The sequence below is a fragment of the Rattus norvegicus genome, chromosome 10 (assembly GCF_021556685.1).
Source record: "Rattus norvegicus strain SHRSP/BbbUtx chromosome 10, alternate assembly SHRSP_T2T, whole genome shotgun sequence".
Lineage (NCBI taxonomy): Eukaryota > Metazoa > Chordata > Mammalia > Rodentia > Muridae > Rattus > Rattus norvegicus.
The window spans coordinates 104,444,735-104,470,698 of NC_141543.1; the positions used below are offsets into that span (position 1 = coordinate 104,444,735).

The window sequence follows — 25,964 nt, forward strand, 5'->3', positions numbered from 1 at the left end:
GTGAGAAGACCTGAGTAAAAATCCAGGCATAGCCATGTGTGTGCCTTTATGGGAGAATTGGGGGGCAGCTTGGGGGGGGAGGAGTAGGGGGAGGGAGGAAGAAGCCAACACACACACTGTGGCCTGGCATTCTTGAGGACCTGCTAGGGAGTCACTTCAGCCATTCCCAGCATGCAAGTGGGAAACCCAAAGGCCACCTATGAGGCAGGCGACATTCGTACAGGCTGTGGGAGGAAGTGGGCTCCTCTATGTCTAAACCCTGATGAGCTGCCTGGTTGGACTTATCTTGAAATCTAAGAACCCAAACATTCCCATGGGGACACACAATTATGGAACTACCCATGATTCCCAGCAACGAATAAGTCAACCTTTGCTGCACCACCACATAAAAAGCCCAGCATTGCCCTGTAGGGACTAGCTGTACAGGTGGGCTACTCTCTGACATCGGAGAACCTTACATCATTCTCACATGCTCTAAGAGGCCTGCCTCGGGGTGACGGCCACTCCTGCCATGTCTCGGCAGTGCTGCTAGGAACTGTCAGAATGCAAAGAGGAACCCCTCCGAGGAGGAGCGAGGTGGCAAGGTGGCCATCTCTTATTGCAGGAATGGTGAACAAGACAGGGGATCGAGGCCACAGGTGACACCATCCCACTCCTGTTCCTTGCAACCCTGATAGTGTCGCTGCTCCGTTCCATGATGAGAGTGTGCTCAGGAGGCTCCCAGATATGTGTCAAGGACACAACCCCCGCTCCCCAGAAGCAAGTCAGGGAGACTGGGAGGATGACCTGGTGAGCAGGAATGTTTGTTGTTCAGACATCAAGATCCCTTGCACCCACATGAAAAGCCAGGCAAGGCAGTGTGTGCACCTGATACCCCTGCACTGTGAGGGAATCAGGAGAAGTACCAGGGCTTGTCGACCAGCCAGTCGGAAGGAAGGAGCAGGGCTGGGCAGAAGGGAGCTACCAACCACGAGCTTCAGATTCTGAGAGAGATCATGTCTCATGGGAGTGTAGAGAGTGACAGTCCAAAGCCACCCAGTGACCCACTCTGGCCACCATACACTTGTCCCTGCACATATGCTTGTGCACACATTACACACTGGCACATAAACTACCACCATCCCCCACGCAAAGACAAAATGCTAACACCTGTGGCCATGTCTGTTCAGCTTCAGGGCATTGGTGGTTTCTGTTCTCTTGTTTTCAAGGTTGGTGCGACCTGACTGGCCTCAGTTACGGACTTCGCTGCGGCATCCCCCGTATGCATACAGGTTTGAGAATTCAGGCATTTCTTTATTAAAGAGCATCTACAGGGTCGTTATAGAGCCCAGCGTGTTGGGTCATTATAGAGCCCAGTGTGTTGCTGAGCGCTGGACCGCAGGATGAACGAGACCTACACTTTTACTCTCAGGGAGTTACCGGTCTAGACTGGGAACCTCGAGAAAGGATAAAAATTGTGATGGGCAATTAAGAGAGGCCAGATAGACCCTCCCTCTGTCTTGTCTCCATAACGACAAGACCTGTGGGAAGGTAGACCCTTTTGACCATATAGACAAATCCTGGGCTAAGACTAGCTTTAGGTATATGTGTCTCTTGTGAACACCTACCCAGGAAAAGAAGAATGAGGCAAGATAGGACTGGGTGAGGCATGCTCTGTACTTGATCGACATCACCGGGGGACAGTTTTCTGCAGCTCCCTTCCCCAAAGCAGAGTCCTATACTCTCGGGGTCACACTTAAGACATGACCACCCTCAGCTCTCCATAGCTTCAGGCAGCAGTAAAATCTCTTTACGCAAACGTCAGCTGGCAGGATGCAGCCTGAAAGCCACTGTCTCCTGTCGACTGCCTGAGAACGTTCTTTCCCCCAGGTCACTGCCAGCACTCCGTTCAGATGCCACCACCCGAGGAGGCCTTTCCTGGCTGCATCCCATGGATCCCTCCATTGTTCTCCACCCCTCCGCTCCTTTGATTTTAAAGGTTTGATCCCTCTCTTTTAAAAAAAAAAGGATTAATTTATTTTATGTGCATGGGTGTTTGGTCCTCATATATACCTGTGTACCGTGTATGCTCAGTGCCCACAAAGGCCAGAAGAGGGTTTGCAACTGGACTTAAGGGTATTTGTGAGCCTCCAGGCTGGCGCTGGTGACCCAATCTGGGTCCTCTGGAAGAGCAGCCAGTACTGTTCGCCACTGAGCCATGTTCAGTCTGTCTGTCTGTCTAGAGTATGTCTGTCTAGTATGTCTCTAGAGACGGAGACCAAGAATTTTTCTTCTTTGTTTTCTGTAATTGTCCTGTAACTGTAACTTAGTAAGCACTGGATAAGTGCCTATTGAGTGCACAAATAAGTCTTACCCATCTGCGTTCTCTCTCTGTCTCTCTCCCTGTCTCTGTCTCTGTCTGTCTGTCTGTCCCTCTCTCTGTCTCTCTCTCACACACACACACACACACACACACACACACACACATACATACATATAGACATACATACATATACATAATATAGACAACACACACATACACACATGCATATAGACATACATACATATACATACATATAGAACACACACACACACGCACGCACGCACTTTGAGGTTGGAGAAGACTCTCAAAGGCCAGCCAGGCAGCAGAGTACCTCCCAGCCCTCACAGAGGCTGTTTGCAGATCTATGAGAGAATTTGGGTGTTTGACCTTTGCTCTTTTTTCTTCCAGATCACTGAAGAAACACGACAGCAGTGTGACACACTGAAAGCTCAGGGCTCCCTGTCCCTGCCCCTGTCCCCAAAGCCCAGGACATTGCTCTCTGCAGCCAGGAAACCATTCTACAAGCCGATGGCACCTTCTCGTTAAACCTGCCAATCGTTTAGGAGACTCCAAAACAAGACAAAAAAAAAAAAAAAAACATTTTCCTGGAAGCCCAGCCAATATTCTATCAAAAATAAGCCCCACCTCCTTTTTCAGAAACTGAATTTTTTTTTAAATGGGAGGAGGGCAAGGCAGGGAAAGAGTCCATGTTTCTTCCTTAAACTACTTTGGTTCTTCCTCTCTGAATGACAAGACTTGTTTCTCCATGCTGACATAGTGAAAAACACCATTCTAACCCCCAAGGGCCTTGGAGAAGAGAAAATAAAACCTCAACCCTGCCCTGCTCACAAGATTTTACAGAGCAGATTATAATCCCCAGCCTCCCTCTCTTCCTTGTGAGTCACAAATGAGCTGCCTTCCAGACAGGGCTGATGGCTACAGAAAGGAAAACTTCTCACAGAATCCACAAAGGACTCCAAGGGAGCTTTTCCCTGAAGTGAGAGTCAGTGGACAGTCTCATCGGGCTCGCCCGACCTTGGGCTATCCCGCCTCTGTCTCCTTTGGACCTGACCTAAGGGGATTCACACAGCCTCCAGGTCCCTGCCTCTCAGGACGCTTTCTGTCCAACCGGTTCTGCCTTTTATTTTTGTTTCAGAGAAGATTGTCACCAAGGAGATGTCCTGGTGTCACAGGCAGGAGGGGAAAAGAAACCCACCTGCAGTCAATCCTTAATCCCTTAAACCAAAGCCTGCCAGCCAGTTCCAGCCCCCGAAAAAGGGGGAAACGGGGACAGCGTTTTTCTGTCTATCATAAGTCAGAAAAGAAATAAAAGCCCCCTCGAGGACACCTGAGCTGTAACCACCATTGCCCAGCATTGGGAAATTGGCCTGATGTGTGTTTTCCTTTTCAAAGGGAGCGTGGCAGAGAGGAAACAGAAAGCAGAGTCTGTGATTAAGAAAAAGGAAAAGTGGTTTTTGAATGTGATTCATGTTGCTCCCCCCCACCCCACCCAAGGAGCCGCAGGGCACATGCACCTCCTACCAGGGCAGTGCCGGCCTCCTCTGTTTGCTATGCCCACAATGTGGCCGGCCTTCCTATCAAGGACCTCTACGGAGGGGTGGGTGGAGTGATGCCAGCCAAGCCCGGTTCCTGGATATTAGTTTAAGCACTGTGTTCACAAGCACTTGGGCTGCTTGAGAGGAACGGACACAGTCCCAACGCTGGGTGCACTCTCACAGAGCAAGAGGAAATGACGACTTCATTTCTTCTAGGAGGAGCCTCACAGTGCCCAGGGGAACCATCAACACGGACCCACACTGCGGACAGACGGACTAGACGGACTCCCTGAGATGACCGTTGACACACTGGAACTGCAATGGCAGCGGCCTGTCATTTTTTAGGAAGGTTCTTTTCCTTAAATAAGGCATCATGTTCAACGTATGCCACCGACAGCCATGCACCATGGATGGGTGGTCTCTCCCCGCCCAGCCATACCCCCAGCTCACACAGCACATCAGCAACCCTTATCCCTGCCTCGTCTTTTCACTGAATTGTTCCTGTTGGGGACTCTGTATCTGTCCTTTTGTTTTTTTTGCCTTGGTTATCTACAGAGGTAAAATATTTTAAAGGTTTTTGGGTCTTGACTAAACCAGGAGATTGGGGACAGCAGTCTTCAGTAAGAGAGCATGGCGGAGCTGAAGTTTGAGACTAGTATAGGCTATATAGCACGTGTGAAGGTAGCCTGAGGTACATGATGAGAGCCCCCCTCCCTCTCCAGCTCAAAGAAACAAAGGGTAGGGTTATAGTTCGTTGGTACAGTGGCTGTCAAGCAGGCCCAACACTAGCAAGCAAAAAGAAAAGAAACAAAACAAACAAACAAACAAAAAACTCGTATGCACAGAAGAAAGGCTTAATGATTTGAGTGGTTACTGGGCAGAAAGAAAAGGGTGCTAAACGCTGTGACTGGGTTTGCTCTGCTGAGGAGCTCTCCTCCTCGCCTCATGTGCTACTCACACCGCAAGGGAGCCTAATAGCCAGCAAAGCAGTCAAAAGTAGTCAGAGCCCTAAGACAGATGTTTGGGAGAGACGTGACAGGCTACGAGGGGCTGGCTACCTCAGAAATCAATGAAAGATAGCCAGCCCATCTCACCACGTGATATGCAAGCACGTGTGAGATGAGCAGGAGTTGTAGTCGCACGGGAGAACGTCTCATGGAACCTGCTTGTTTGGGCCATGATTGGAAGAAAGATCATTGAGAAAACTGTATCGGCTGGCAGCCTATCCTCCACAGGGCCCTCATCTTCCCATGAATGAGCTCATGAGAGTTCTTCCCGCGCTGGAAGGAACCAGAGGCAGAAGCTAATAATGTGGGTCCCAGAGCAGAGAGAGAGAAAGGTGCACGTATGCATGTATGCATACAACATAGACAGCCCTTGCATGCACACGAGACATATACATTATACATGCACAACACATACACACACACACACACACACACACACACACATACACACACACACACCACGTACACTTCGCAAGGAGGATATCCATCATCTTTGATTTGGCTGTCTCATCCTGAGAAGCTTGGGTGTAACCCCTGGGAACGAGCTCCAAGGCCACACGTGGATGAAACTCCTTGCCAGTGACAATGACGTCATGTCTCCTGGGCCCTGGCTCCCTTGGGAATGTGTGAGTGGGTCCCCTGGGGCAGAGAACAACTGCTTGCGGGGTGGGGGTGGGGTGATTCATAAGCGCTGCTCCCAGCCCTGTTCTGTCCATTACCCAGCCTCTATGCGGAGCTCACATCCAAGGCTGCTCTGCAGACCTGCCAGCCATTGCTCTAAGCATTGGGTGGGCAGCAGTGGGTACTTGGGGCCACCTCTTCTCCACTCCCACCTCTCTCTTCTGTCACACCCCCAAAAACCCTGGGAGAGCAGATCAAGGTGGGGGTGACTGAGGCAAGAAAAAATGTTCCCTCTGTTGAAACCCATGAATCACCACTCGGGTGGCCTCCTTTAAATCAGAATGACACCTGCACTTACTCCTACACCCCAGCTCTCAGCGCTTTTGCTCCTAGAGGGTCTTGGCTTCCTTACCTCCTCTCTATGACAAAATAGGACAACACGTGCAACCAGGAGACCAAACTCCAATTCCCCAAGCATGGCTGGGCCTATACAGGTATCCGTCTGGTAGAAAGAGGGAGGGTGGGGATCAAAGACTGTTCCTCTCCTCTCCCACTACTGTTCAAACAGCCCTGTGGGGTCCTTGCTCCGGGAGCCTATGTGATACCAGGGCTCAAATCTGAGGTTTCTAAGAAAATGCTACTAGCATCAGTGTAAGACCTACCCAGTTGAATGCTCTGTCCTAGATTCTATGAAAGAAAAAGATAACAGAGGGGTTGGGGAGACCGCTCGGTGGGTAAGAGCACTTGGTGCACAAGTATGAAGACATCTTGTTGAAACCCAGCACTCACATAAAAAGCTGGGTGGGTGTGGCTACACATGAGCCTTTAACCTCAGGGCCGTGGAGGCAGAGACAGGAGCATCCCCGGGGTTTGCTGTCTGCCCGTCTCTCTTTAGGTTCATTGAGAGACCCTGTCTCAGGAAACAAGCCAGAGAGTAACAGGACAGGACACCCGATGTCCTTCCTCTAGCCTCTTGAGGGAAGGGGGATTTTTTTCCTTTAATTTAGAAGGTCAAATTAATTGTCAGTTCACCAAAATAGATTGCAGGCTGGTTCTGGCCCAGAAGCCTGTTTGCCAACCAATGGTCAAGAATCAAATATCTAAAAGGAATCTCTCTGAGAGCTTTCTTTTGAAGGGAATATACTCCTTAACCACAGTAACACTTGGGTGTATGAACAGATAAACCTCTGGAAAACTTAGCATTCTCGGATTAACTCGTGAGAGAAGCAAATGCTGCTTCACAGACCTGAGACCTACGAGAAGACCATGGATTTGCCAAGATCCCATAGGAAGGACTTAAAGCCAGCGAGTACTGACTTCAGAGACTCAAGGCCATGTGTATGTATGTATGTATATATATATATATATATATATATATATATATATATATATCACCATTAATGGTGTATCAAAGAGAAGTGGGTGGCTAGAAGGGTTCTGAGAAGCCACCACCACTGTGCTTTGTGGAGTAATTTGGAGAACCTTCCCGTCAGAAGGGGCCCCACTCTCACCTTCTGTGGCAGTTCCTCCTCCAAATATTTTAATCCATGGCTCCAACAGCCTCCCAGGATTAGGTGGGGAGGGGGTGGGTACATGTTATTACCTTTGAAGGGCCACCTTATATGGTGAGCCATGGAACTGAGTTTAAGGGGTAAGTCAGTGCAGGGGTATGAACCTGAGACTGTTAGTTTCAACTCCAAGGGATGGATAGGCCCACTGCCCAGTGAGGTTCTCACCCAGCTTCCTCAGTGGGGTTTCTGTCCCGTAAGCCTTGGCCTTCTTCAGATAGTCCATTTCTGTCCTTCCTCGGCCTCCACTGTCCAGGCTGGATACAAAATGCCCTCCCCATATTGGGTCTCCCTCCTGCTGCCACCCAGACAGAATTCCACTCAAAACGGGGCCCCCAGGGAAAAGAGACATGGGTGGTGGCTTTTGGTTTTAGGCCCACTGCCTGATTTCCTTTCCACCCTGGGCACCAAGGTACCTCTGGGCAGAAGATCGCCCTGCCTGGCTGCCTCCAGCCCCACCACGCCCAGAAGAAAGCTGTGGATCCTGGACAGAAACCCAACCAGAACCGGGGAGAGCTGTCTGGTTCAGCAGCCCTCTGCCCTCTAGACAGGCACGCAGGCTTCCTAATCCTCAGGACTTCAGGAAAAGAAGGCCAGACCTCCTGCTTGCTCTCTCAAGAAGCTGTGCACACAGGAGGCGAGCTTTTCATTATGTAAAGCACTTGGCTCCTTCTTCCTCTCTCTCTCTCTCTCTCTCTCTCTCTCTCTGTCTGTCTCTGTCTCTGTCTCTCTGTCTCTCTGTCTCTCTGTCTCTCTGTCTCTCTGTCTCTCTCTCTCTCTCTCTCTCTCTCTCTCTCTCTCTCTCTGTCTCTCTGCATCCTGCTAGCAATTTTGTATCCGTTTTGGGAATTCCAGAAACATCTGCAATTGTCTTTTGTCCAACCACACATGTGCAGGCTGAAGGGCTCGGTCATGTTACTACCTGCAACACCCAAGACACAGAAAAACCTGGCCACCACCCTTCAGGATTGCACCTGCCCCCTCCCGTAGAGACCATGCACTTCTCAGAAGCCTGGGCAAGGGCTGCCTGGATAGGAGGGTTGGTTGGCACTTTACAAGTCTTCTAATAACACAGACAGCACAGGCCCAGCTCCCCCCCACCACATCCCCAGCTTTGTGTGGCAAAGGCAAGAAAGACTGGAAAGGGTGTGAGTCGGCTACACTGAAGATCCAGTCACAGTCGCCATGCTCCTCCCCCTCTTCCTCAGTGGTCCAGTCAGCCCTTATGACTTCACACAGATCTGTTAGTTGCTATGGCTATTTCAACAACAAACAAACAACACTCTACTCCCCCCCCAAGGAAAACAGGGTCTCCAGTAGCCCAAGTCACACCTGAATTTGTTGCAAAGCCAAGGCTGGCCTAAAGTTCCTGGTCCTCCTGCCTCAGCTTTCTGAGTTCTGGGATTAAAGAAGTTTGCAACCATGTCTGGCTCCAGATGATGAGCACCCTAACTGTAAGGGACCTTCCTCCCCGGCCAGATCCCCTCTTCCTGCCTCTCTGGCCTTAAATTCGGTCCGGAAAGTCTCTACTCGCCTAGTTTTAGTATCTCAATTAAGCAGCGCCATGTGCTATGTCTGGGAGACTGAAGAAAAGACACTCAGTTCTTAAACACGGGCTATGAATATTCATGATTAGCGTCAGAGTTCGGCCCCAGCATCTATCTTCTCTCAATTCTTCAGCTATGGGTCCATCCGCATAGCTGTCTCTCACCAGACACACATGTTTATCCCCAGTCCCCACAGGGCCAACCCCTGTGCTCTCACCTCACTCAGAGATCAAGGACATAGTCTTGTCAGTTTCCTTGTTCACGGGCTGTCGTGGTTGACTCCTTTAACTGGACAAGATCTAGAGTCCTCCCGGAGACAAAGCTCTGGGCAGGTCTGTCAGGGAGTTTCTAGGAAGGGAATGAAGCCAAGAGCGAGGAAGTGACATGCCCAAGGTCGTACGGCTCCTTGGAGGACAAATCTACTTCCTGCCAATGCCATATGGCTCCTCTGAGTATACCCACATTCCAGAAAGGGCCCTGTGCACACCGAAGAGAAGATCCCCAACCCCGTGCACGGTCACCATGGTTCCAACCATGGGCCTACCCTGTGCTCTCATTTCCTTCTGTGTATAATCCAAGTCTTCCCCAAAGGCAGAGGACACTCTTCAGGGGACCCCGGGGCAACAGACGTGATTAAAGCTGGCTAGGGATGAGGATGAAACAGAGAGAGAGGAGCTGTGACAGGCCCAAGGAGGTGGCACTTTTCGGTTCCTGAATTCTGCAGTCATGGGGGCAGGGGGGTGGGGATGTGAAGTCTGACTTTACAGGGTCCTGGAAGCCAAGGCAGAGATACAGGGTTTCATAAGAAACACCCACCGTTTAAATCCTGGCCGCCAACCCAAAGCATTTTAGTACGAGGTACGAGTTAAGAGCTAAACACACCCAAACTCGAGCCTCTGGGACTCTGGCTTACGAAACCCCCAGGAGAGCCTTTCTGGTTGGAAGATCACATTTGGAGGCAAAGGAAAGCATCCTGAGATTGGGGACAACTTTAGAAGTGAACATGGCTTTTCTGGCATATGACAGAACTTCTGACTGGGAGGCCATGTCAAGTCACCTAAGGAAACATGTCTCTTCCTGGATGCACAAGGCCCACATTAGCCCCATTCGGCCTTGTAGGGCACGCTCGGGGAAACCGGATAGCAGAAACAAGCCGGTGGTGGTGTTTCTAACGAAACTCTCTAAGTACCCTTATCAAGTAACCATGGTTCTGATTTGAGAGTAATACCGAGGATAATAAATTAAAGGGTGGGGGGCACCCCAGCGGCAGCCAGCTCCAAGTCATTCTCTGACTGAGCATCCTAAAATTCAGACAGGCGTACACGGGAGAAATGACCCTTGTTATCATGGCCGGCCCATCTCCCACTTCCCGTCCTATCCCATCCATAAAACACAGTGATTTACAGAGTCCTAGGGAGGGAACCTCTCGCTTCCCCTCTGCAAGATTTATTTCTCTTTAATGGGCTGCCATGTCTCTCCACCCTTTCTCATCTCTCCCTCCGAGAGTGTTTGCTCTCTGTCTCCCTCCTCTGCTCTGTCTTCTTCAAACAGGCAGCCTGTCACTGCGCAGAAATGCTTAAAAACAAACAAACAAACAAAACCCAAGCCAGAGGAAGCCACCTTCAACCCAGGTCTGGCAGACAAGGGATTGTTTCAGCACCCACCTGGCTTTTATTGGGGAAAAATAAAATACTTATTACGGGGAATAAGGTTGGCCTTCGGATAAAGAATGGAACTGTGGCTCAGAACGTGGCTGGGCCCTGGGGATGAGGCCGTGAATTCCCACAAGGGAGACACAAGTGATTTATGTTTCATGCGCACAGCTCGGGGACTAATGGAGACTGGGATCTATAATTAGGCAGCCACTGCAATTACTTCAAATTCCTACCCTTTCTTACCCCCTCCACAGGCTTGTCTTCCCAATAAGCAATTGCCTGAACCCTGGAGGCACGAGGTTAGAGAGGGAAGGAAGGGCTTAGAAGTTACATGCCCGCCTATGAAGGTCCCTGCCTCTGCCTAGGAAAACATCTCCTCTCTCCTGGGGATGGGAAGGGAAGGAAAAAACCCAGTGTGAATAATTACAAACACTTGTCTGTCATTCTTTCCTAAGCTTTTTGATTGACGTTCGCGCGTTTTGATCCTTGCAACGACTTCTGCTTGGTCCATAGGATTCCACCCACAAAGGAGGAACTGAGGCCCGGAGCCCATCCCCAAGAATACATGGCTAGAGAGGAACAATTTTGATTTCATCCATATCTATCAAGATTGTCTGAATTCAGAAGATCAAGCAAAGAGAAGTCATCAAATAAATAAGGAGCTTGCTGCATAATCACGAGGACCTGTATCCAGATCCCTAGCATGAGCTCGCACGCAAAAGGCTGGGTAGGTATGGAGCACTCACATGCATAAACACAGGAAACACACACACACACACACACACACACACACAGAGAGAGAGAGAGAGAGAGAGAGAGAGAGAGAGAGAGAGACACCAAAAGAAAGTATAAAGTTCAAATGACATTTTTGAGATTCTATCTCAGATGACTTTGGGACAAAAAGAGCCAAGCGTGTATTCTGTTAAGTCACATTTTTTTTTTCTTTTCAACAACGGGAGAGATCTCCTGACTCCTCCCCCATGGCATCCCAGAATTATGTCCTTTCTCCTCCCTTGGGGCCTCAAATGCCTTTTAATTGTTGCAATGACTCCCTCCACAAGGAGAGCCGTTGTGCAGACACTGTCAGGCATGATAGATTCCAGATCACCCACAGCTCTGGACAAACTCCCCGCAGGCCAACTAAGCCAGATGGCCCTCTTGGGAAGGGGAAAGCTGGGCTGGGGTCCTCAGCCCTGGGAACCACCCCAACCTACTCAGAAAGAAGACTCTCCATGTCTTATGTGTTGCTACATTGGTACCGAGGACCACGTCTACTCTGATAAGCAGGACCAAGTTTGTGAAGTGAAATGAGCATTTCTGAAGAGGCACACGTGTGTGTGTGTGTGTGTGTGTGTGTGTGTGTGTGTGTGTGTGTGTGTGAATCTGACTGCACCAGCCTTGGCCCATAGGAAGGCAAGTAAAAGCAGGTCTCTGGCTGAAGGACTCCACCCACATCTAACAAGGCCAGCATAGATCTCAGGCTTGGTAGACCAGTAGGCTCATCTGCCTTTCCCATTTTTATTCCCATGAAAATGCTCTTGCTGGGTGCTTGCATACTGGAGGCACCAGGGACTTCTGCATGTTCCCTTTTGCTTCACTCATTCAAGCAATTTTCTGGCCCCCTCTGCAAAGACTGGTTCATTATTCCTGCCTTAGAAATACAAAATGCAGTCTTGAGCTGAATCTCACCCAGCACATCTCAGGGTATGATAGATTCCTTGGAGAGAGTAAATGAGACCCTTCCAGAGCTAAAGGGATAGCTCAGTAGAGAAGGTGCAAGTTTGTATCTGTAGTACTCACATAAAAATCTGGGTATGGGGACAAGGATCTGTTGCTGTGGGAACCAGGGCTGTGGAGACAGGTAGATCCCAGGGAAGTTGCTGAACAGTCTGTCTGACCACATAGCAAACTCCACATTCAATGAGGAACCCTGTTTCAGAAAACAGTGATATAGGGTCACTGAGGTGGCTCAGTGGGTAAAGGTGCTTGCTGCCAAGCCTGGTGACCTGAGTTCAATCCCCAGGACTCACATGGCACAAGGAGAGAACCAACTCAGACAAGTTGTTCTCTGGCCTCCATACACTGGGCTGTGGCAGGCCTGGGTGTGTGAGTTGATGTGCATAGAAATGAATGGGTGGATGAATGGGTGAATGTAAATTAAAAAGACAATAGAAGATACTGGACATTAACCTCTGGCCTCTACATACACAAACAGGCAAACCTGCAAACATTTATACATATGCACCAATACCACACACGTGCAACAACCAGACCCTTGCCAGAGACGTAGGGATCAGAAAGTTCTGATACTTATTTTGGCTGCTAAGTTCAGTTTCTTCCCTCCTGGGTCGCCCAGTCGTCCATGAGGCAGAGGCAGGGAACCACTTCTACCGTCAGGAGGATGCCCCACAATGCCATGCAAGCACTCGCCTTACACAAGGTAGCTACTTAATCACTCATGTGCTTAAGTGTACCCAAGGGTTTCTGCAGGGCTCTTTTTGAGAGGAAATTCTGGACCATTCAAAGGAAAGATTCTCTTACAGAGTTCCCAATCTTGTACTTACTGATGTGGGCTCATTTATTTTGTGTGTTCTTGTGTGCATGCACCTGTGTGGAGGTGTGTGAAAGTGTGTGTGTGTGTGTGTGTGTGTGTGTAACATCAAATGTCATTCCAACCACTTTTAAAATTTCATTTCTGCAGAGCTGCTCTGGTGCTTACTAAGCAGGCTATGTTGGCAGGAGAGCAAGCACCAGCGGTCTGTCTGCTTCTGTATCCCCAGTTCTGGGATTATAAGCTCACAACACCATGCCTGGTTTTTATTCGATGTGAGTTCTGTGGCTAGAACTCAGGTCAGTCCTCGTGCCTGCAAGGCAAGCATTTTTCCAACTGAGTTTGCTCATCCTCTTTGGCAGAAGGAAGATCTGCCTTATGTATTAGAGGAAACTCAGTAATATCTCCTGGCTCAGGAGACAGACATCAGTTGCACCCTCTCCTCCATGAGCAACCAAAGAGGTTTGCAAACATTGCCATGTTCCTGTGGGGGAAGAAGAGGGAACTGATCAATTCTGGCTGATACCACTGACCTGCTGGTAAAGGTATGGCTAAGAAGACTGTCTCTTTCAGAGGACCCACAAGATCACCCCTCCCGGGCAATGAGAGTGAAAATGGGGCTTTCTAGAAATCTCAAGGTGACCCAGCAAGGGAGTGCAATGGCTTCCTGCATCCAGACAAGATCAGCCTTCTAGAGTTCAGTCCTTGGTTGGGGCAGAAGAAAGAGATCCTGAGGAAATGAAAGCTAAACTCAAACACCGTTCAGAAGCCAGGAACAGGTTCCAAGCCATCAACCTGTTAAAAAAGATGAACCTGTCTTTGCTGTTTTTGTGCTTTTTGGGTTCTTCTTGGCCAGCATTATTAACTCCAGCTCTCCCAACCCACACCTCCCTTTGTCCTTTCTAAGGAAAGGTCTCTTTAGGTTTCATTTCCATACAAGAAGAAAGACAAGCCTGCAAGGCCTGAGCTGCTGGCATTTGCCTGGGCAGGCAATAGATAGCACAGCTTCTAAAGCAGTGGTTCTCACCCTGTGGCCTGCGACCCTTTTGGGAGTTGAATGAACCTTTCACAGAGGTCATATATCACACATCCTGCATATCAAGCGTTTACATTATGATTCAGAAAAAATAACACTTATGACGCAGAAATGAAATAATCGGGGGTCACCACAACATGAGGAACTGTGCTAACGGGTCACAGCATCAGGAAGGTTGAGAACCATTGGTCTAAAGCTATCCTGAGGCTGGAGTGGAATGGGGACCTTGATTCAGATGGGGTGAGGAGACGGGAGTCTGATAATTCCTGACAAATGAAGAAAGTGCGACACCATGTGTGGCCATGACCACCCAGTGGGATGCAGGCACTATTTTGTGTGTTCATTCCTTTGAGACAGAAAGGGAGGACCACAAATAGGTGAGGAAGCAGGTGCCACTGGGTTCAGGAGATAGACCCTGCCTGCAGGGGGCACCAGAGGAGCCTGTTGGCAGGTACTTGTCAAAGCAGTAACAGATATGGAGGGCAGGGAGGGGACCCTATAGGACCCCACCTTGTCCTGTTTGTTAGGTATCTCTCTTCTACATGCAGACAGGACTCTATGTCCACAATGCAATTACTTCGCTTTCCTCTCCTGACCCACACTGTCCCGGGCAGAAGGTACCAGGAGGGCTGCACCAAGAAGGTGAACAAGACCAAGTAGAGACATGGGCAGACACAGGACAAGCAGGGCATCACCAGACTCTGGGGGAAAAAAATAAGCATGCTATCTCACTAGTGATGTTTTTGTAATTTTTGTTTTGTTTTTTGTTTTAAGACAGGGTTTCTCTGTGTAGCCCTGGCTGTCCTGCTACTCACTTTGCAAATCAGGCTGGCCTCGAACTCAGAGATCCGCCTGCCTCTGCCTCCTGAGTGCTGGGATTAAAGGTGTTCACCACCCTATTAGCCCAAATGCTTGAATTGCCCTAGATGCACAGAACACATGAAACTCAAGACGGATGATCAAAATGTGAATGCTTCACTCCTTCTTTAAAAGGGGAACAAGAATACCCTTGGCAGGGAATAGGGAGGCAAAGATTAAAACAGAGGCAGAAGGAACACCCATTCAGGGCCTGCCCCACATGTGGCCCATACATATACAGCCACCCAATTAGACAAGATGGATGAAGCAAAGAAGTGCAGGCCGACAGGAACCGGATGTAGATCTCTCCTGAGAGACACAGCCAGAATACAGCAAATACAGAGGCGAATGCCAGCAGCAAACCACTGAACTGAGAACGGGACCCCCGTTGAAGGAATCAGAGAAAGGACTGGAAGAGCTTGAAGGGGCTCGAGACCCCATATGAACAACAATGCCAAGCAACCAGAGCTTCCAGGGACTAAGCCACTACCCAAAGACTATACATGGACTGACCCTGGGCTCCAACCTCATAGGTAGCAATGAATATCCTAGTAAGAGCACCAGTGGAAGGGGAAGCCCTTGGTCCTGCCAAGACTGAACCCCCAGTGAATGTGATTGTTGCATGGAGGGCGGTAATGGGGGGAGGATGGGAAGGGGAACACTCATATAGAAGGGAAGGGGGAGGGGGAGGGGGATGTTGGCCCGGAAACTGGGAAAGGGAATAACAATTGAAATGTAAATAAGAAATACTCAAATTAATAAAGAAAAAAAAAAAAGATGTTCGCCACCACCACCTGACCTCACCAATGATTTTGTATGAATTACCTGTTAAGACTCAAACAACTGGGTATATGCTGGACTTCATATACAGACTCTGTTATTAAAATTGGTTTCAGGGCCAGTGAGATGGATCAGTGGGTAAAGGTGTCTGTCACCTAGCCTGACAACCTGTTCAGTCCCCAGAAAGGAGAAAAGCCTATTCCTGCCAGCCCTTCCGACTTCCACACACAGTTACCTGTTTGCCTTCCCTGCTTTCTACACACGTAAGTAAATAAATAAATAAATAAATAAATAAATACGAAAAAAAGGGTTAAAAAAAGAATAAAATGGGTTTTGTTCATTTCCTTTTCTCTTCCCTATTTTTCATTTTTGTTGATATTTATTTAATTGATTTTATTGATGCAGAATGAGATATTTATTTAATTGATTTTTTTTTAAATGCAGAATGTTTCTATGCAGCTGGACTGGCCTGCTATTCCCTATGCAACCCAGCAGGCAGGCCTGGGATAGTTACTGAGCCTCTTAACAATGCTTTTTTGCTCCTTTGAACGTGGCCATCAGGAAGTTGAATGCGTAGTGTGGTACTTCATTTCTAAGGGAGTGGTGGCTGTAGGCTGAGCTCACGCAGCTACTCTGTACCCTCGCTTCCGATCCTCCCTAAAGAGCTTCCTAGACTCTCTGGGCCATTCCTGGACTCTAGCAACCTGACTCCGTTAGCTCAACAGTCTAGAGCGCTTCTGTGGGAAACCCCAAAATGAGTGAGAGCTTGGATCCTACATAGCCCAGAGAGCGGAGGATCCAAAATCATAGAAACAACAACGATGTCCCAAAGCCACTGCCATGTTGGAATTGTTCCATCAAACAGTCCACAAAGCTCAGTTTTCACCATTTACTCAGAAGTAGCTTTTCTGGTTCTGCATATCATCCCGTTGGTGGCTCTAACTCTGCTGCCTGCTGCCTGCTGCTCTCTTATCCAGGGCAGCGTTTTTACTTGTCTGACACGGCCTTTAGAAGGAGAGTTTTTGCTAAGCTTACACATCCTGCACTCCAAGCCAGCCCTTGCCTTGGCCTAGGGCTTCCAATTAGGGCAGGCTTAGAAGAGAGCAATACGGGAAGCTGGGAAAGGGCAGTCATTATCAAAAACCACTACACGGAGTCTGCCTATGTAAGACAGTAGGAGTGGGGCGGCGCATGCGCAGCAGTAGGGATGGGGGCGCATGCGCATGTGGAGGATTGAGGGCTGTGATTTCTCGTGTCTTCCTGTAGCTGTCCATCTTATTTATTTATTTATTTATTTATTTATTTATTTATTTATTTATTTATTTATTTATTTATTTATTTATTTATTTATTTTGGTTCTTTTTTTCGGAGCTGGGGACCGAACCCAGGGCCTTGCGCTTCCTAGGCAAGCGCTCTACCACTGAGCTAAATCCCCAACCCTGTCCATCTTATTTTTTTTTTTTCGGAGCTGGGGACCGAACCCAGGGCCTTGCGTTTCCTAGGCAAGCGCTCTACCACTGAGCTAAATCCCCAACCCCTCATCTTATTTTTAAGAAAGGGTTTTTCATGGAATTCAGACTTCAGAGGACTAGCTGATTGATTGGCCAAACAGCCCCTAGGTATCTGCCTATCAACACACCCAGAGCACCGAACTCACCGTACAGTACTCAGTGTTTGCATGGGTGCTGGGGGTTCAAACCCAGGTTCTCATGCTTATGCGGCAAGCATTTTAGATACCAAACTTTCTCTGCAGTCCCTCTATGGATTTCTGAAGAATATTCTTTAGCTTAAAACTCCCAATAAAATAAGTTATTGCTCAGTGTTATGGTGTGAAGGGATTCCCCACAGAGACAGCTCGAAGCCTCCAAGAGGCACCCCCTCTTTAAGTTTCTGCGGATTATTTGGTGTCACAACCGGTTGGGGCCGTGCACAAAGGACGGTGGGAGGAGGGGCACTTCAGGCATCCAATAGAAGTCAGAAATGCCACAATATACAGAAAGCCCCTACCTACCCTCCCCACCCGCAAAGCTCAGAATTCTCCAGCTTTAAGTGTCATCAAGTGCCCAGTTTGAGAAACTCTGACCTAGAATACCGAAGAGATCGGTGTGCCCCCATTTCCCAAAGCCAAGCCGGAGCTTGCTGTAATCTCTGGCATCAAGGAGGATCCATCCTCCCTCAACACCACGTTCCAACAAACAGACCTGGGAGTGGATCCAGGAAAACCTGAAGGATGAGGGCAGGAACACCAGGAGAAGGAAGACAGTACCAACATGATTAAATAAATTAGCCCCGCTAATTACTGAGTGTCTAACTTAGCACCTGGAGCAACAGCTGGGGGTGTACAGAATTGAGCAAACATCACCCCAGGCTCCAGCAGGCTTGGGGGTTGCTGAACTGCTCCTCACTACCTTCCTCCAGCATAAATCACAGACGCATTAAGCAATAGAGTCTTGGTGCAGAGTGTCTGCCCCCTGGAGGTGGGTTCCCTATAGGAGGTGCCTCCCGCACCTGTAGCCCTCAGAGGGCTACTCAGGGCAAACCTTCCTCACCAGCTGAGGGCCCAGCTTCCCAAGTGCTGACTCCTGAAGCTTTCCAGCCTTCTGCCTCCACAAAGACTGCTCATCACCTGCTTACAAAATACCCATGAAATAGTATTGACCAGTGCCCTTAGAAAGCCATATCAGCTTTTCCACTCAGTTCCTCTGGGCTCAGCTACACTTTCTCAATTTCCCAATTCTAGACAATCTCTGTTTTACAAGGTGTTCTCAAGGAGACACACAGCCTTGCCTAGGACGTCCCTCCCAGAGCTGCCACCGTAACGTCCAGCTAAAGCTGTCTGAGCTGGCAGTGGCACCACGCTACTTGGTTGATTTTATGAAACAGCAGTGCGGCTGTCATGCTGACTACAGGGCCCCAGGCAGCTCCCCAGGATCATGATGCCGGCACCCCAGCGACTTAAATGAGCTGCACCTCAGACACGTGGCTACAGAGGAGGAGCATGGGAGTCCCACTCGGAGACCACGATTGAGTTTGATTTACGAACTGCTATTTAAGTGATTCCCCAAGAGTCTGTATCTTGCTGGGTTGAGTGGCAGCATCCGGGATGACCCTCAGAACCTGTGGGTGCGTCCTTATTTAAAAGGAGAGTCTTTGCCAACGAAATTCAGAGTCTGCAGATGCAGACCTGAGTATTCTACTTCCTGGAGTTTTAGCAGCAAATAAGGAGAGAGTGCCTCTTCCTGTGAACGAGTAGGAGACAAGGCTAATCCTTAGTGTATGAGTAAATACGGCGTTTGGGAAGAGTGAGGGAAGATTACCAACCTGCCCCTAGTCAACTACGCAGCCATGGACATATCCATAAAAAATATGGAGCCTAGACTTGCATTATTGACTTATTGGCATGTGTGTGTGTATGTATATGTATGTATATATGTATATATATGTATGTATATATGCACATGTGTATATATGCATATATGCATATGTGTATATATGCATATGCCACCCTCCCCAAGTGTTACTCTCAGAACTCCCATAACAGCCCCTGAGAATCCCCATCCTCAATTCCCTGTGCACCACTTTAGATCTCTGTGGCCTGCTTTTTCTTTCCCTCTACACCCTCGCTCTTCCCAAACTCCATATTTATTTGTATACTAAGAATACTAGCCTTGTCTCCCACTTGAACATATGAAGAGGTATGGCCTTCTTCTTTCTCCCTAAAACTCCAGTAAGGAAACTATGCAGCACAAATTGTCGCTTAAGACCATCTGATGAGACAAAAATCTTTAGTTCCCATGTTCGAAACCAGAGGAAGTCAAGAATATTATAATCTCATTCTTGAGTGGTTTTTTTTTCCCCCAAGTAAAATCTCCCTGAGCTAGTAAGGACGTTGACACACTTACACTGGTGACCTTGTAAGTTAGGGTTTGTCTTTGGGGGAATATGGGAATTTTTCTCCATAGGGAAATCCCTACACTCCCCATAGATAAATAAAGCAATTGCCTAAAATGTCCCTAAATTTCTAACAAGTGGTTTCTTGTTTGTTTTTTTTGTCTTATCACAGCGTTTTCTATCTCCCGCTGCTAGCACTTTCTTCATGGAAATGCAGACCCAGGTGCACAGTGGGGGAAGTGCCAGCAGGGTAGCATGGTACCTCAAGATGTAGAAGCTGTGGGGACGAGCACAGGAATGCTATTACCCTGGGAAGACAGTGTCTGTGGGAGGATGGCCAGCACTGAGGCTTGGAATGTTCCTGCATTGTCAGACCTAGTAGGACCTCCTTTTTAGGGACTTTTTAGGGACTCTAGGCTAGTGTGCCTTCCACACAGTACAGCTGCACTGTCCTACTTAACACCGTCAACCTGATGCAGACCTAGAGTCACATGAAAAGGGAGTTTCAAATGAATTAACGCCTTGATCATGCTTGTTGATGAGCACACCTGTACAGAATTGACTTAACCACCTCGGTTGACACAGGAGAGCGTAATCTACTGTGGGCAGCACCATTCCCTAGGTAGGTAGCCCTGGGCTATATGAGAAAGCTAGCTAAGTATGAGCCGGTATTTCCACTTCAAGTTCTCGATTCAAGTTTCTGTCCTGACTGTCCTTGATGATGGACTGTGGCCTGAAAGCGTAAGCCATGGAAACTCTTTTCCTTCCCAGGTTGCTTTTGGTGACCATGGTTTTTAATCACAGCAACAGCGACCAAAGTAGAAAACCATGCTTTGGTCAATGGGCACTGGACTAGAGCTCTGGCCTCTATGAAGGGCAGACACAGAGCCTTCCTCTTCACTTGACCACACCGTACCTTGACAGTATCATCACAGGCTTCTTTATGGCTGGAGTAATGAGCGGGGGGTCTTTGATGTAGCGGGTATTTATAGGAAGAAAATATGTGGAGCCACGGGTGGATTTGAAGGTTTTCGTGAAACTGTGTCTCGCTCTAAAGAGAGCCAAAGCTATTATCTGTATTCCAGTCTGCATTCATTCAGAAAGCTATTCAGGATGAGGCTGCTTCTGAAGCCAGTTCCTGAAAGTTGCTGAGTCACCACTGTGTGATTAGAGTCCAGAGACCATGTTTGAATAGGAGACTCTTCCCTCAGAAGACGAAGAAGAGAACAGCTGAACCCTGTCTTTGTGGGAGGGAGGTCCTCTCCTGAGCTGTCAGCATTTCTTCTGCTTCCAGATGCAATGTACCCCACATCGCCAGCTCCACCATCTCTCGTCATATATCCACGGTATTGGTTCATTAACAGTCGGGAGCACTGACAAGGCAATGAGAAAGGGTGGCGACTGTAAAGATATCAGCGAGAAGAGAGATTTTCCCAGGAGTGCCAGAAAATTGAACTGTTTTTATTCACGTGTGGGACTGAGTTAATTATTTATTGAGAGGTGAGAGACAAGCTTGGTGGCGCACACCTTTGATCCCAGCGCTCAAGAGGCAGAGGCAGGTGGATCGCTGTGAGTTCTACATAGAGAATTTTATGACAGCTAGGAAGATATAAAGAGACCCTGACTCAAAAAAACAGTTTCATAGGAGGGTAAACATGGGCATTGTGGCATAATCAGTTACATTAATTTGCTCCCAGAGGGTCGCCATTGTTGGGATGGGATCAGGAAAACCTGGGCAGTTATGGGATCTTCAACAGAGGTTAAACTGGATGAGATTAAGTGTTGAAGAATTAATGCCTTAGACATCAAGATTAAAGAGATTCAGAAGGCTCTTGGGATGGTGAGGGGGACCCCAGCCTGTACCTCAGGTAACACCAAGACCAAGGCAACTTGTAGAAGAGTTTGTTTGGGCTTACAGTTCCAAAGAGATAAGGGTCCATACATTAGGCAATGGTTGTAGCAGGCAGCAGAAAAACAGCCAAGAGCTCACATCTCAAATCACAAGCAGGAAGCCAAAGGAATGGGAAAGGTGTATGGTTTTGAACCATCAAAGTCCAACTACAGTGACACACCTCCTCTAACAAGGCCACGCCTCCTGATCCTTCCCAAACAGTTTCACCAATTGGGGATCAGTCATTCAAATACACGAGCCCATATACAGAGGCCATGTCTCACTCAAACCACCATATACACCAAGATGCTTGTAGTTTTCCCTGTTCATATTTATTGTACTTATGTTTAAAATTATTCCACATAAGCAGGGGCAGGAGTCATCACTAACGCTTTACTGTGAGTAAGGTTGCAATCCCCAAGTGCTGTACCACACCCTCACATTTAAATATACATATGTCTACATCTACACACCTAAGATAACCTAACCTAAGATTGTGTTTGTTGATGTCCCTTCAACTCAATGATTGTCTTGGTGCTTGAGTATGCACCTTAGTATTCGCATGGAAAAGATATTTTTAATGACGTGATGAATGACAGAATTAAGAAGCACACATAAAGCACTGTTTGTGTCCAGTGGGATATGCTTTGTTGGTAAGAAAAACACTCAACGATCATTGTCATCCAAACCAGCTATGTCTTTGCAAAACCAGCTACCCGTATTCATTTCATCAAATTGGTTTTTCAAGCCAAGATCTCACTACCCATGTAGCATTGGCTGACCTGCAACTCAATCTGTAGACCATGCTGGACTCAAACTCACAAGACTCAAACACAAGTAGAATATTCATTTCATAGGCTGAGGTGACTGAAAGAGGGACAGAATAAGGGAGTTCATAAAAATGGTTTCTAATTCATATTGGGAATGGAGACGCAGCTAATTCAGCAGTCTCTGCCTAGTGTGCACAGAGCCCTGGATTCCATCCCCAGCACTGCATAAACCGGGTGTGGTGTGCAGTGCGTGCCCACAATCTCGACAAGAAAGAGATCTGAGGTTCAAAGTCACCCATGGCTGTAGAGCAAGTCTGAGCTTCAGCTATTTGCAACTGTGTCTTAAAAAAAAAATTTCTGGGGCTGGGGATTTAGCTCAGTGGTAGAGCGCTTACCTAGGAAGCGCAAGGCCCTGGGTTCGGTCCCCAGCTCCGAAAAAAAAAGAACCAAAAAAAATAAAAAAATTCTACCACATATCTCTCTACAGATTTGAGGTAGAAGCAGATAATTGAATCCACCATTTTTTTCTAACACGCCAGGCAATACAGACTATAGCAAAATGTTTTAAATGCTACTCAGCTAACTAATACATTTTTTTGTTTCAGAAAATGGTAATTTTTCATAAACTGTCAGTGTGCAATGGGCTTATTGTCTTTTCGAAATGAATGACTACATAGATCTTAATGTTAGTTCTAATTTCTAATTAAGGATGAACAGTAATAACCAGCATATAAAAGGTTTGGTTTGGGGGGGCAGGGGATGGTGAGTTGGTGCTCGTAACTTACATAAGGGAGCCCCCCTCAACTTTTGAAGATTGTGCACAGCAGTAGGAGGGTAACAACTGGAAGAAAGACCCACAGGATGCCCCTCGAGTATGGGGAAGAGACCATAAAAGACATGGGAAATAATGTTTTTGTTTCCTTTAGGTTTTTCTAATTCCAATGTGTGCAGATGAGAGAGACATACAGATAGGTAGAAAATGCTTTCAGTTTTATCTAATGCTTTCTTCTCCTCAGACTGTTAACTCGGCTCTAGGTACACTGTAGCTCGATGCTTATGGTGATGGTAACTAGTTCACGTAGCATGAGTATGGTCTTACACTGCAGGGACGTTTGCTTGATGGTCAAAGAGCCTGCCATCAGGCTGGGAGGTGGTTCAGTGGGTAGAGGCTGGCCCTGTAGGGGTGAGAAGCAGAATCTGATCCCCAGGATGCACAGACAATCAGCTGAAGTAACACACACCTGTAATGTTGGCACTCCTAAGGGAGGTGGGCGGCAGAGAATATAGAAGTGGAAGTTCACTACCCAGCCAGCCTGGAGCGGGAAAGGGCAAATCACAGAGATTTTGCGTCAAGTGAGGTGGGAGGCATAGACTGGCATTCAAGGTTGTCCTCTGACCCCCATGTGTGTGCTGCTTACATTCACACTCCGGAATACACGCATCATACACACATACACACACACACACACACACACACACACACACACACAAACACAAACAAACACATACACAAACACACACACAAACACATACACACAAAGACACACTAACACACACAAACATACACACACAAACACAAACATACACACACAAACAAACAAACACACACACACACACACACACACACACACACACCTCGTTTCCAAACACCTCCTAGCTGAACACACACACGCAGTGCAAAGGTGAACACTGGAAATCTATACTTAGTTGAAGTTTATAATAATCTAGATTCCTAAAATGGGATTAACTTCCTTTCGAAATGCCAAAGAGTTACCAAATTCTCAAACATCGGTGGTGGGTGTATGATCGCTTCAATTAACATGTTAATGAAAAGCCACAGAACCTGGGAAAGTGGTAAGGCGTAGTCCAGGAGTCTGGGACGGAAGGAGGCCTCTCTGCTTCAGAAAGAACATTGAGGAGAACCTCGAATTTATTTACCTTTCTCGAGCAGGGAAAAGAGTCATTAACAGCAGTGCCCCCATGTCATTAGAAGATGCTAAGAATATTCTTTAAAAACTTTTAAAGCCTGCTTGGTCTTTGGTCACCTTGCTCTCTCTGGGTGGCCCGATCGAACTAATTCTGGGATTTCTGTTTCTACAGCCATAAAAAGACGCTAATGAGCATGCCCAGGGGAACACTGGGAACCAGAGTGCTAAAGACGATGAAGAAGGCCGGCTCTGAGAAATTTCTGGAATGAGCATCGGGGATTTCAGATGCTCCAGAGACCTCACCTAACAGGAGGAGGAGGACACACCCTGCAAACCTTGTCATCTCTTGCTTGGATGCTCTCCGGGAGGAGCTGTGCAAACCACAGGCAAGTGACAGGCAAGTAACCCCAGCATCCAGCCTTGGGCCCCTTAGCCCTAGCCTCCAGGACCTGGAGGCGATTTCCTGGTCAGACCTGAGGCACACAGACCCCCTTATGAGGTTTTCCATGCCACCTCTCTGGGCAGCTCTGGCAGGCCAGCATGACTCCCTGGGGCTGCATAATTAGCAGGCCTCGAGTCACCAGGCCTGGTATGCTGTGGTTGCCCCCAGGCCCCCTTCTCAGTGGCGCCACTTCTGCCTCACTGTGCACACACAACCCGCCCTTCCCCTCCCCTCCCCCATGCCACCTCACCAAGCTTGGGTCCCCACACTCTGCACTGCAGTTCCACACCGGGCCACCCTCATCCTGACATGTCTCCTCATCTGCTGGTACAGGACAGAGTGGGCCTGCACGGTGCCTGCTGTCACCACCTCGAAGCCAAACGTTGTCTCAGCTCATTTAGAGACTTCCCAAGAGGGGCTGGAAAGAGAGGTCTAAAGAGCACGAAGAATCTCTGTCCATCAATCTGAAGTGGGCTTCTCTCCCTTATCAACATCCACCCTTGGAAGGTAAGGTTCGAAGAGATCATTCAGTCCATGCCCCTGCCTTTGGGATGACTGTCTGACTCCAGAGGGCTGACACACAACCTCCCCTGAACTAAAGTACTACTGGGAGCCGAACCCGGAGAAGTTGACAGTGTGAGCTTTCACTGTAACAGGACCCACACAGTCAAGCATTCTCCTCCTGTCTCCTCTCGGCCTCGGGGCTGCTCCTCTCAGGCCAGGCTGACACCTTCCTTTCAGCCAAACCCACACGATGCCTTCTTTGAGCCAGCCTGCCAAGAGCCAGAGACATACACACACCCGTTGCTGGGATTTCCATTTTAAGGACCAGGCGTGAGGCAAACACTCCCTTTGTGCTCCAGAGCTGCACGTTCAGCTTCGCCGAGGGGAGGGATTTTTTTTTTCTCTTCAAGCATAATAAAAAAGTTCTATGACTTTAATTAAATGCACTTATTAAAAAAAGGGGGGGGTGAAACATTTGGAGCGGCTGTTTCTGTGCTGGAGGCGTATTGACTCTCCAGCATGTTGGGGTGTCTGCATCCGCCTGCTCTAGGACATTTTTAATGCAAAAATAAATCCGCACCTGACGTGCTGACAGATTATTATGCAGTGTGGCAGCCAACAAAAGTAAACACAGGGGCAAGTTTTAACCTCTTGCAGGCCCATCGTTTCCCCATCGTTGGGTCCAGCTCAGGTGCGCATACGGGACCATGGCTGGCAAAGCCTTTTCTTACCACTTGGGCATCCTCCTGTCCTAGAGCCCGTGCCTGGAAATAGGAGGCTATGATTCCACCAGGCAGGCTGGGGAGGAGGGAGGGGCAGCACCCGCAACAGGGTAGGAGATGGAGGAAGGGGACACAGAGGAAGATGGACAACACATGGTGTTTCTAAGTCCCCCGCTTCCCCCCCCCCCGTCCTGTTTATAACTACAGCCAACCATCCACAGGCTCCCACACCCCTCAGGCCATCACAATCTGCCAGCAGAGTCCTTAACCAATCTCTAGGCGGGAGAGCTGGCTCTGCAGATGAGAGACTGGCCAGGTAGTTCTCCTAGCTCTCG

The 25,964-nt window shown here is 48.4% G+C and overlaps 1 long non-coding RNA gene across 1 annotated transcript in view; it reads right to left on the reverse strand.

Moving 5' to 3' along the window:
- Positions 1-25,964, reverse strand: part of LOC102549836 (uncharacterized) — a 156,600-nt gene that overhangs the window by 52,676 nt on the left and 77,960 nt on the right. The window lies entirely within an intron of this gene.